This window comes from Heliconius melpomene, chromosome 11 (genome assembly GCF_056956725.1).
Source record: "Heliconius melpomene rosina isolate 202511_hmr_F chromosome 11, ASM5695672v1, whole genome shotgun sequence".
Lineage (NCBI taxonomy): Eukaryota > Metazoa > Arthropoda > Insecta > Lepidoptera > Nymphalidae > Heliconius > Heliconius melpomene.
This window is the reverse complement of record NC_140399.1, coordinates 1017680-1030725: the sequence shown is the minus strand read 5'-3', so window position 1 is coordinate 1030725 and position 13046 is coordinate 1017680. Positions and strand designations below refer to the sequence as shown.

General features: G+C 33.3%; 1 non-coding gene across 1 annotated transcript; it reads left to right on the top strand.

Moving 5' to 3' along the window:
- The first annotated feature begins 9536 nt into the window (after window positions 1-9536).
- Window positions 9537-9607, top strand: TRNAC-GCA (transfer RNA cysteine (anticodon GCA)). The gene has a single exon. It is a non-coding gene; the product is annotated as a tRNA-Cys (tRNA).
- Window positions 9608-13046: the final 3439 nt, after the last annotated feature.

Below are 13046 nucleotides of genomic sequence, written 5' to 3'. Positions count from 1 at the left end.
GGATTTTCCACAATAAAACTAATTATACTAACAAGCTTACTTTATATGCTGTTGACTGTTTATACGTTATTAAAGCTCATTGCAAATACATAATATAATATTATATAATACATTACATTAATATGCATTTAGTGTCGTGCTGCGTTAAGTTACACCACTCAACAGAATCTCGAATTCGGCGAGATAGTGGAAAATGGAGTGTCTTAACACAAGGTTCTCTCTGCCCTTTTATACTTGTATGTTAAATCCTACTGACATATTAAAAACAAATAAAAACGTGTTATTGATAGAGGTAGACCTAAGGCCTTCGTGGATGATGACTTCGTGGATCAATGAATATATATTATCATTTCATTTCCTCTTTGTTGTAAGAAGACAAAGCGCGGTGTTGAGTTCCGCCATTCTAGTAGTCGTTAATCTTGCAGAATTACAATCTTTAGCTTTCTTATAGTATTCGATCTTCATAATACTTACCACTAGAGCAGAAGCCACAATATATATATTGGTGTAGTAACGTCATTAAGGTCGATGTCGACGCCGCAAGGGAAATAAGGAAGGTATGAAGAAGTGACTGAATGTTTCTTAGATGATATAGGTAACTTCATATGTTTATATTGTGAGGACCTCATGGCGCTGAGCAGCATCTAATTACAATGAAGAAGTTTGTAGGTTCGATCTCCATTTTTCTTTTTTCTCCGTTTTTGTAGATTACGCTAACCATAAAATAAATTCCATTCAGTAGGTACCATAAAATATAAACCAAGTCGAGTCAAGTCGTGGCGCAAAGGCGCAAGCGTGCGGTTCGATTCCCACCCGAAGACATTTAATATTAAATATTTTCATTTTGTCGTTCTGACAACGAGGCATAGCGCAGTTCCGCCATTTTAAATGCAATGCGTCCAGAATTCGTTGGAAAGTACCTTAATGGGAGCAGAGCATCCTAACATTAGGTTCCCAGGTTCCCTCTGCCTTGCTGTGCGGCCAAAAAATCTCAATAAGATCGACTAACTAACATATTGATTTGACTCTCGAACTATTATGTTCAGTACTACGAATACGAATACAGTTTCAAGCCATCCAGAACTAGGGCGTCAACACCGGCAATCGTATATACTCGTACGCTTGCTTTTACTGGAAAATGGCAATTGGGTCAGTGACACCCTTACCTGACGCCTGCCGGTGTGTGGGTCTGGATGTTATGTGACATTTTTATTATAAAAATGTTATTTTGAGTGTGATTTTTCTTATAAATTTTGTATGTTAATTTATTTTTTTGAGTTTATGGATGAGAGGTATATGACTTTTATCGACTGTTTGCGTAGAGTTTAAGATAATGGAATTTTTACGAGTTTTCAATTTTGTTAGGGTCAATAATTTCATCTGTGTGTTGTCCGTATTATTCCAATTCTATTCTATTTCTTAGTTCATTAATTTGCTTCCCATGCATTTTTTCCAAAATGAAAGAAAAACTTCTATTTAATCTTCTTTTTTTAGTCTCTCACTAGATATACTACATAAATATTTTCTTATTGCTTTTGTTCAAAAAAAAGTCGGTTAAAAATAGCAATATTAACTAAAAAGTTAATATTTCTATTTTCAATAGGAAATATTCGTATTTGCTTGCTACGATCGGTTCGTATACTATAAGTGGTACTTATATTACATTAACAACGGATTGTTGGGTGAATTGTTTAGAAGTAGACGTTAGAAGAGCGCTCTGCCCGACAATACTGCACAAGGTACAAAAAAAATTGTGGTACAAAGTTTAAATTTAAAAACAATTTTTAAATTAAAATTAAAAAAATATATGTTTAAGCTCTTTAATGTAAATTTAGGCTTTTTACTTTTAAAACACTTTTATATTTCAAAAGCGACAAGTTGGATCTCAATCTACGAAATAAAATATGTTTTAATTTCCTGTCTGTGGTAACAAGACATAGCGTTGAGTTACGCTACTCATTATGGAATGCCTTACTGTCGCTGTAAACTAAAAAAATCATTCGCATATTTTTTAAATAATAGAAACATAATCCTCTTTTAACTTGTTCCATCACAATGCTATGGCTCTTCTAAGGCTGAAGCATAGTCCAGACTTGCTTTATTTACCTAGCTCAAGCTTAACCTGTCACCGTCCACATCGGTCGGCGAGACCAAACTTAACTTCACAGAATGGCTCTATTAGATACAGCTAGCTTTTTTACTTTTAGCTACTGGTATACAATTTTATTTTAAACTTAAAATTTTGTTGTGGCTTTGATAATTACGGAAAAGGAACTTAGTGTTAAAACACTGCGTTTCTTACGCCATCCAATGTTTTGAGACAAAGACATGTTACGGAACTGAATAAGACATTTATATGTTAAAGGTTATAACTAATTATTGATTTAATAAATGACAACATAAAAGAGAAAAATCCTTAGGAACAAAATGCCCATTTCGGTCTGTTTTAGAGGTATTATTGTCACTTAATATTGTGTCTCGTCTCGTCTCGTCACTAGAGCGAGGAAATGTTAAAATATATTTAATATTATATTTCATTTTCTCGAGCGGGAATCGAACCCACAACCTGTCGCGTTTACAGTTGTACTTGTACCCCTGCGCCACGACTGGAGTGTATGGACACTATAAATATTTATTCCAGTTCATCAGTATACTGTCAGTGAAAAGTAACTTTAGTTCCGCTTACTTGTGTATTTTAACTATTATATATATACTGAAATTATATCGAAATTAAGAAACAAATGTAGATTGAAACCATGAAATCAAGTAATATGAAGTGAGTCAAGTTAAATATTTAGAAGAAAGTTGTAGAATAGTTTCCCCGAAAATCTCGAAACGGGCTTTTGTGCCGCTACCTTGTCTCTTACAATGGTTGAATTTTATATGTATTTGATTTCTCGTTGTTATACTTTGTACATTTCTTTAGGGTTAAATTTTCATGATATACTAATAATTTCCGTCCCTTTTCTAAGTCATAAAAATATAAAAGATGTACTTACTATATTAAATAGTATATGCTGATACAGAAAAAAGAGGAATTATTTTTTTAGCTTTACGTTGTATTCTGCAGAAAGCAGGATAGGCAGAGGGAACGTGGGAGTCTAGTTCCGTTCCCTACAATAGGCATTTAACGTTGAGTGGTGGAACTTAACGCCGAATTTTGATATTTGTATAATGGACTTTGTAATATAAACAATACAACTACAATTATCGGCGATACTCAACTATTATCAGTAGGTGATATATTATTTTAAATATCATAAAAAATATTTAATAATTGAGTGGGAGGTGGGTAAAGGAGTGTCTTAGCTCTAGGTTCCATATAATAAATGCTAATGCATCCTCAATGCTATATTTGAGATATAAAGTCTATAATCATTGAAAAAAATAATATTGCCTAGTCACGTACATCTGAGGTCTAACCAAATTTTCGACTGCTTCATACAATAATAATACGTGGAGTTCTATTGAACAGTGATTATAATAAATTCATTGGTATTCACGAACCACGTTTCAAAGGAGTCTTTCTTTCCCACACAGACGTCGACCAGTTAAATGTTTAAGTAGGCAGTTATATGAAAGGCTTTTGTGTGATAATGCTGAAATTTTGATATATTTCTTGAGTTTTACTGATATTACTCGGTCGCGGAACTCAACGCCGTACTTCAAAAGCCAAAACAGCAATTTACAATAGGAAATATTTCCAAAAATGAATTATTATTTTATTTTCTCGGAGGCGTCGTTAAGTTCCGCCACTCTACACGCAATGCCTCTATATTTCAGCGGAGAGTCGAAGTGGAGTGAACGGAAGTGTTTTAATGGAAATGGAGTGTCTTAACACTAGGTTTCCAGTTTCCTTCAAAAATAATTCTTTCCTTACAATGATTTTTTTTACTAACGAGTCGTGGAAGGGTTAAATGTTTAACTAGCTATGGAACAGTTTGCTATGTAAAGCTTTTGTGCCAGAACGCTGTGTTCTCATTACGTTTTGAGTGATAACGGGTTGGTAGACAATTATTGTGGATAAAAGGCCTTTTTTTCTTGATTAAATTAGTTTTTCTTTTAAGATGCATACTAAACATTTTGTTTGTTTTACATATTTGTTTGTATTTTGTAAAGTAGGCAGAGAGGCTATGGTGATAAATCACGTGTTGAAGCAATTACGCATTGGATTAAGCCAAGGCAGGGGAAAATAGAATATTTTTTGTAACAGGGTAGATAGAGAGAACCTGGGAACTCCATTGTTTTGAGGATCCCGTTTCCATTAAGACATTTCTGTATCCCACTTTCCGACGAATTCTGGAGGCAGAATTAACGCCACGATTACGCCTAAATCGAACTCAAAACTATCGCAGCTACTATTAGTCTCTGCAGAACTATACAGCAACAGTGGCAGTAAAAAATTGAATCTTTACCTTATAGCTCAAAACTTATAAACTAGACAGCTTGTCTACTTAACTTGACTTGTAGTAACCTTGTTCTGCAAAAGTTCCCAACTCCAAGGAATACCCCATTTTATAGCTTTGTCATAGTACTCTCTGAAGACGTCTGTTTCGAAATAAATAGAAAAACTAAATTCTATCTGGTTTTCGGATATATCTATAAGATAACGGCCTTATTCAATTTGGCTGTCTTTTTTATTAGGGTACCGTACCTGAAGTGTTAATGATACCCTATTACTGCTACGTGTTGGTTATAAATCATTCTTCCCGTTTGTCTTTTATCGATAGATAGATATACACGTATTTATATCTTTACTTTTTCTCAGTTTTAGGCGTCTCCAACATTGTATCTATACTATCTTTTATGGCTCGTCCACAATATTTGATATCGATTTTGAATACACTTAATGGTGAATGGCGCAATTCTTAGTCACATTTTATCTTCCAAGAAAGGAGAAATAAAATTGACTTGTTTAAGATTTAATTTTCTGAAACGTGTTGAAGAAGTATCTACATTTTTAATTTAACATAATTCATTTTCATATTTTTTACTTACAAGAAAAATATTAATAATCTGTAAAATAATAATAATATTACAGCAGCACAAAGAGACTGTCAGCTTCACGATTATGTTATATCGTTGCAACATTTATATATTAAATATCCCCCACTTTAGTAACCAAAGTTATTAAAATCATTTTTTTATTCTCAAATACCTATAGTAAGAGACTATGAAGAGAGTGAATGGAGTGTGGGACCCTGAAAATGGGTCAAATTGAGCTAGCAACATTTCACACATACCAAATAAAAGTAAAAGTTAAATAAATCTTTTATTAAGCTTGCTCCCGTCCGTGTCATTTTATTCTTTTGCCCAACAGCTCGTGTTATTAAAAAACGCTACATAACTTCCTTCCATCCCCGCAAAGTCCAGTTAATAATCACAGTTAAAAATAACATAAAAAACAACGGTTTCGTTCAACAAACCTATTCTGGCCGCTCGCCAGTAACCTCGTATTAACCCTACGTTATAATAGCTCGATTTTTACTTTTGTATTTGTATAATATGGGAGTTGTATATATAAATTATTTTGTACTAGCTTTTGCTGTAGTTTCATATTCAGCTTTACGCTCTCTACTTTCTGCCGAATTCCGGAGGTATTGCATATTGAGTGGCGGAATTCAACGCCGCGCTTTTGCTTCTACATAAGAGCGAAGAAAAGAAAATGTGTAATATTTCATTACTTCCAGTGGAATTTAAACCTGTCGCGTATACAGCCACACGCTTGTGCCGTTGCACGACTGTGAGGGTATGAATATGTCCAGGTTTATGACCTGGGCTGGCTCCCACTGGTAACGAGACGAAACGCGGCGTTGAGTTCTACCACTTAATTCCAGAGCGAGGAAATAATTTAATATTTAAGGAAATTGAACCCACACAACCTGTCACGATTATAGTCGCACGCTTGTGCACCTGAGCCACGACTGGCCTCAAAGTTTTACTCTAGAGCAAAACTAGAATATCTTTCTTAGAAATGATGACATTATAAGAACCAAAAGCATTACTCTCAGATGTTGGCGTGACGCCCGCTCTGCCTACTCCAGAAACACGTATACGTATATAGGAGGTGCATTAAACCGTTTTATGACTTTCTTTGTAGTAACATATGTTTTTGTTGATGCGTTTTGAAGAAAAACAGCAGAAAAGGCCCGGTAGAGCAAAGTCTATAGTAACTCTTCATTAAAACAAGACTCGTAGTAATTACTTTTAGTAGTAAATAGTGAGTATTTATGGTAAGTAAGAATCAAACCAACGACCCCTGAACTAATTGTCAAAGTCGTTTATAATCATTGGCCACCACTATACTAGCATTTCTGCCTAAACAAAACATAAACCACTAATGAATGTCAAACGCACGTGTATCTAAATTTATTATGCAAAATATTACAACTATAAACATGAAAATGAATATGTATGAATAATTCAGATTTTTAGTTTTGCAAATCTAAACTAATGTTATAAATATAAAGTTAAAGAGTTCGTTTGGTTATACGGTTTTATCTCAGAAACTATTGTTTCGAACTGGTTCGAAATAAATAGTTAAAAATATCAGCCCCACAAATGGGATTGAACCCACAATCACCACAATTCTTTAAAATTCACATTCATAACCATAGATTATTCCATAGAATATTTATGACATGCTGAGAAGGAGTACACTCCGAACACGATACTCCCCGTTGTTCGAATACATCTCAATAGATCAGTGTCCACGTCGTAGTCAGATTGGAAGTCCTTTTACACAGTACAATACGAGACAAGCATAAAAATTGCATATTATTTTGATTTTTGTGCAGTTTTTACATAGAATTTATAGATAAATAAAATAGAAACTTTGTAAACCTATTATATGCAGAGACCGTAGAGTTTGGCACTCCGTTCTCTCTGACTACAACGCTAGGGATACAGCGTGAAATAGTCTAGTTTACTTTTTAAAAATGGCTAAAAATGGCTTTTTAGCCTTTTTGGCTTTAGGCAGTTCTATAAAATATAAATTTTATCTAATTCCATATTTGTGATATATTGAATTATATAAAATGAATTAAAAAAATCAATATAAGTATTAGTTTTGAGGTGTATTAACCTTTAAGTATGGACGTCGGGTCTCACAGACCCATCTAGGTCTACGAATTCTACAAATCGGCCACTTCTCGGTGACCTCCGCCACTGAGTCGCTCAGTACCTTTCGTATTAATGACAAAATGAATGTAGATAGCAGTGGTTGTGTCTCTGGGTTCAAAACACGTGAGTATTTAACTTTCTAAACGGGGCCTGGGTCTGTCAGACCCGACGTCCATGTTTTCCATACATAATGATTTCAAAACCCCATATATTTTTATAATATTACAAAATATACTTTAATATTTTAATTGTATTATTTGTATTCAAATGTTTTTATTGTTATATATCATATATTATTTTGCATTATGTGTTATATATTTTAGTAATATAAATATTATTTACGTAAAAAAGACTCAATTTTTTTAGTTTTTATGATAAAATGGAAAAAAATTATTGACTAAGCACGTCAGGCACAAATATATCAGTACTTTATAATCAACATCAAACAAAAGAATTGGACGACGACATTTTATAAAGAAAATAGCACTTTATCAAATAAAAAGACGCGTTTCGTATACTAAACTACTCTAAGAATTGAGAATGACTTTGACTCGCGTTTCGCGATCTGATCTATCATTTATTGAACATGAAGCTAAAAAAATAGTTTTGGGTTCTTGAAAAACATGTCTACTTTGCCCCCATAAGATATATAGAAAGACAACACATACTTATGTTGACTGCAATCGTCCTGTTAGCCTACAATGTTGAAAGCCATTGTGTATCGATGTTCAATTGTACCTTATCTTGAGGTGTTGTCAAAATTTTTATTTTATACCATAAGATGTTATTTCTTTATTTTTTTTTAATTATTAGACTTTATATTTTGTTAATAAAATATTTATTTTATTATCTGTCTTTATTTTATAGTATTATTTTCTTAAGAGTCATCCCATGAGGCCAAAGACTGAAATTGTGACTTTAAGTTACTTAAATCGTTGTGATGCGTAAAGTTTAATAAAAAGAGATTTTATTTATATTGATTTTGTTTGATTTGAGGCTATTCATGTAAAGTAAAACATAAAATTGTCTTCTTCCTTTAAAAAACAGACGGAATATGACCAATAAATACACTGGTCTGACAGACCCGACGTCCATATGTGTGTTATAAAAAAACCACGTCCATAGTTAAAGGTTAATAAAAAAACATAACATATAATATTTCAAATTACAGTAACTCTCTACTTTTCGCAAAAAAATTATGATATGTGTTGAATAGCGTAAGTGAACGCTGTACTTTACCTGGTTACGATACCGAGGTAATGAAGATAATTTATCCACGATTGCAAATCGAAACCACAGCCATCGCCTTTACGAATGTAGATGCTGTGCTGCTACGCCGAGAAGGCCTCTATAATATTATAAAAATCGTACCCATATCGTATGCTATAAATTACCCTAATGACTGCAACAGAGTGGTCGTTACGTGACCAGAAATGGAAAATGGAATGAACTATGGGTGTACTTTACCCCTTTTGTCGTGGCTTTCAAAAATAACATAAACTGAATACCGAGACGACCATCGATAGATAGATTAGATACTTTGAAAAATATTCGCTTTTATACCCTAAATAATGCAAAAGGACCGTTTCCTTTTTATGGAGATACAATGTAGATAGTGTGGGCCTTTGATGGACAATATATATGTATAAATATAAATATCATATAAAACTTATCCTATATCTTATAAAACAAAGTCGCTTTTCGTGTCTGTCTGAACTTTCTAACTCTTCTTCTTCTAAACCACCCAACAGATTTTGATGCGGTCTTCACCATTAGGTCGAGTATTTCTCAGGGAAGGTTTATATATAGTTTATTATTTGTACATTCTTATGTAAATTAACATAAATACGATAAATGTGTATAAAGTCCTACCCGTTGAGACACTTTCGCGCATGCGCTGCTTTAATGGTAAGTACTACATGAAAATAATGTAGTGGAGTATTGTTCCTCTTAATAAGATCTACAAAAAAGTCCGCGAGAGCATATTTTTATCTTTTAAGGATAACGCGTAGTGATCATATTTCTGTCTAAAAATAGTAATTTCAATATATTTTTTATTGTGAGGGATATTTTTCCACAATGGTATTAATCCTTATCCTTTAAAATACTTTATTAATTTTCTACGTTAAACGAAGATAAAATTTGCTTTTTACACTATTTCGAAATTGCGAATAGTTTTAGAGAAAAACGCATTTAATTGTTGACACATCACGCCGCTCATCAGCTGTGCCGACTTAAGTATTACTTATCCCTTACTCTTAGGATATAAATAAGTATATTAGTTAGGTTGGCCATTTAATGTAGATCAAAACTGTCTTTTACTGTTTTTTCATTTTAATAAGTACAATATCAAAACATCCTTGCTGCGAAACGCGCCCCGCGACGTTTTGCTTATACAAGCGCGTCATGAGCAGTCATCGGTGGTCCAGTGGTAGAATGCTCACCTGCAACGCGGGCGGCCCGGGTTCGATTCCCGGCCGATGCATTCTATTTAATTTTCCTCACAGGCAGCCACGTAGTGCTTGCTTTTCATCAGGGGTAGAATACCCTCTTCAGCATTAAACACAAACTCGAAAAAATAAACCCGCCTGCCTTTATAGCAACGAAGATTTAGATGCGTTTGCACGTATTGGATAATTGGAGTTGAATGTATTATTTCAGCGCGATATATTTGGTATATTTTTTGTAGTAGTTATTAGTAGGTAGATTTTTGTTTATAATTTCTTCCGTTTAAAAATAGTCATTTAAATATATTTTAATAAGTACTTGAAAAGATTAGTAGCACAGATTTAAAATTACGGTACCTACTAAAAAATCCTTGCTGTGTAAAACAATTGGAAAATCCTAATTGAAACTACGAAAATGCGGGTTGCATTAGGGTTTAATTAATTTTCACATTATCTTAAGTGCTTTGCAAACATACATTATATGAATAATCCAGTAGTAAAAGCGGGCGAAGCCGCAAGGGGGTCGCTAGTTTTGTATAAGTATATGTTAATTTTAGAAAAAAAAAAATTGTGTGCCTTTTAGCTCTTTTTTCAATTACCTGAATGTGATTGACACATATTTTCATGAATTTTTGTTCATATCATATATTTTGTATATAATAAACTGTAAATGCATATTGATGTCTTCAAAAGAAATTTATATCTAACAGCAACTATGAAAGATATGGATGTGTGACAATAAATTCATTTGCATGATATTCAGGATTTTTATTATGGAAAAGACAAGGGAAACGAGCGTACGGGTCATCTGATGGTTTGAGGTGGAGATAGAAGCGCTTTTTAGGTAAGACATATCTGGAAACACTGCCGCAGGTTCACCATCACCCATTCCACAGTTACGTGGCGCATAGACAGAAGTTCCACAAAGACAAGTTCCACAAGAAAACGTATCCACGTAATCACTCCGTTCCTATTAAGACATTTCCGTTATTTAATTTACAATATCTCGATCTAAAATGAAAACGGTGAAACGAAGTGACTTATCACTACATTCTCTCTACCCCACAATCTATGAACTAAATGTACTATTATTTAACATAACAATCTGTTAGCTCGTAATGGTGTCATTTAGCAACGCGTTAGAGAAACATAACGGTTTCTAACATTAGAACTGAGCTAGCCTTAATCTTCTCCATTAGAGTCGAATATAACTGAAATACATTATTTGAATACTAAAATGATATAAAATGTAAGATTTTTAACATTTATTATTGTATGAAAAGTATAAAAATAACAGAAATGAATTTCAATTTTAACATTCCTCTTAGTGTTATTCCACAATAAGCAAACAAAAGTTTTTAGAACATGAATAAAAGATTTAAATTTAGATGTAGAACAAACCTATCACATTTCTTTTTCATCGTTGCTAAATATTAAAAAAAAACTTTATTCGCTAACTAAAAATGTTTGAGCTGTATATTATAAAATACTTAAAAAACAATAAATCAAGTAAAGTAAATATTTAAAATAAAAAATATATAATAAAAAATTCTGCAGCCAGTTTCTTCAGTTTTCAGTTCTTTCTCTTTCTTCCTCCCCCATTTTCTATAATTTTCTTTCTTTAGGGAAATCGTTATCCCATCTGTGCGAATGGAAAAAGAAAAAATAGAAAAAGGAAAATTATAGAGTTAAAAAACTGAAATTATAGAAATAAAAGCTGTTTTTCAAAAAAATGAGAAGCTTTGTATTTTTTCCATTTCTAAGATACCATTATATTATATAATTGTTATTGAATAGTAAATACCTCCTTTAACGGCTTCAAAAGATAATAGACAGCAAAGGTAATTTACACTAATGCCGCTCTAAACTTTAATGTGCTTCACAATAATCATAATAAAGTCGGTTAATGTTTGAATTTGTAATAGAAGCTGTAAAAATTATATAAGGCCGTCTTGGCGCAGCGTCTGGTTGTAAACGCGGTGGTTGCCAGCTCGATTCTTATTCAGTTGAAATAATTATTTTAACCTCTTCTGCTATGGCAACAAGACAAAGCGCGACGATGAGTTACGTCACTCAACCGGCAATATCTCTATATTTATAATATTTGTATAGATACTGTAAATAAGATTTTTTTCAGCTTCATGCAGTACACTGCCTGCATGTAGAAGGGTAGACAGAGGGAGCCTAGTGTTAAAACCGTCGGTTTCTGCAGGCATTGAGTGGCGGAACTTAACGCCGTTCTTTGCCTCGATAGCATACTTAAGAAATGAAAATATTAATTATTTAATTTCCTCGTGTGGGAATCGAACCCACGTTTATGATACTTCGCTACGACTAGCCTCAGATAGCTATTGTAAATATTTATTATTGTTTGGACACTTTAAAAGCTATATATAGCAATAGCACTTTAATTTAAGTGGACTTTCTACTTCCCACGATGCGCAATATAAACTTAATATATCCGATGTGTTTGCGGAACTAGAGAATCTTTGAAAGCGCTCGAAGCGAAGCGAATAAAGCATTAGAAAGCTTGTTGTTCCTTGAACTTCATTAAAATTGTTGATGTAAAATTTATTTATAAGTAAAGTAAGAGGTAGTAATAGAGTTTGTGCAAATAATAGACTAAAAATATTATTAAACAGTTTTAGTGTGCTGTTCTGCTAGTTTTGTTTGAAATAATAATAAAAAATTGAATGGTATCTCGATAAAAATTGAACCCACTACCTACAGTTACACTATTGTGCCAAGCGACACGGTTATGAATGAGGTCTATTACCTTTGGGGGGATTATTATATATTTTTATTTCCTCGCTCTGGTGGACAGAACGCGACGTTGAGTTCTGTCTATCACAAGCAATATCCCAAATGTGGGCTGGAAAGTAGAATGGAGTGTTTTAACACTAAACATGATCTATGACATCTTTATGTTGGAAAAAACGTGAACCTTTTTTATTTCCTTCTTTTTCGTTTGGCCTTAGATCCTAAAAAGCAAGTAAAACAACAAATCACCACCAGTTTAGATAATTAAAGTTGTTTCCATTCACGTTTTGATGTTTTGGCTTAAAACCAAGTGGAAGAGTAGCTGATTGTATGGCTCTAGTGTTGCCAACAAGCATTATGAGTGTCCTGCATTCTGATTACTATAGTAATAATAGTTTTTTTTTAGATACTGTTTCCGGCACATAGGAGAGGAAGCAGAGGGAACCTGGGAAGTTATTTTTATGTCACTCTGTCGCCATTATGACACTTCCATTCCCCACTTTCTGCGGAATCCCTCACAATTTATCCCGTATAACAGAGGAGTCAGAGAAAATCTAATGCCTAGCTTGCTTGTTTCTAGAACGAGGAAATGTAAGCCACGACGGCCTCAATTATCGGAGAATAAAACAAATAGACATCATGTGAGCCGTCTCAAAATGCGGCGTTTAATTCCACTAAATAAATGAGTAATAAATCAATAAATACCAACTTTCATTT